Genomic DNA, 579 nt, shown 5'->3' on the forward strand with positions numbered 1-579 from the left:
CGGCGGGTCTGTGCCCCGGGACAGCGCGGTTCCTGTAAGCGGTGCCCGATCTGGCACGAACGACCTCGCTGTTTCCCCGGCCTGGGCTGAGGGACGTTTGTGCTGTTGGCAGCTCGTGTGTGAGGCGAGGGCTGGCAGGATGCGGCCCCGGGGCTCCGGCCTGGCCCTGTTCCGGAGAGCTCCCGCTGTTTGTTTGAGGAGATGGGCAGTTAATGATTGTGGGAGCGCCGCTATCTGCCCGGCTTCCTGCGCGGGACGGGGCTCAGAGGTGGTGGGGAGGGCAAGCTGCTGAGCAGGCCTTCTCCTGACTACAGAAAACACACGAGCGTTACTAGGCTGCCTCTGTTGAAACTACCAACTTTCTGCGGAGCTGTGCCTCCCCTGCAGTGAGATCAGGAACTGCAGTGAAACCCTTCTCGCCGCCCAGCGCAGCCCGAGGGAGGTGCCTGCCTGGCTGGGAAGCCCTGTGTGGTCTGTCTTCCAGGAAGCACATGCTCGAGCGAGCGGTGGTTCACAGGTTCCCCCCCTTTGCTGGGCACCGCTGACTCCAAGTGGGATTTTGTGGCTTTGTTTTAGTGT

The sequence above is a fragment of the Apaloderma vittatum genome, unplaced genomic scaffold, assembly GCF_000703405.1.
Source record: "Apaloderma vittatum isolate BGI_N311 unplaced genomic scaffold, ASM70340v1 scaffold25595, whole genome shotgun sequence".
NCBI lineage: Eukaryota > Metazoa > Chordata > Aves > Trogoniformes > Trogonidae > Apaloderma > Apaloderma vittatum.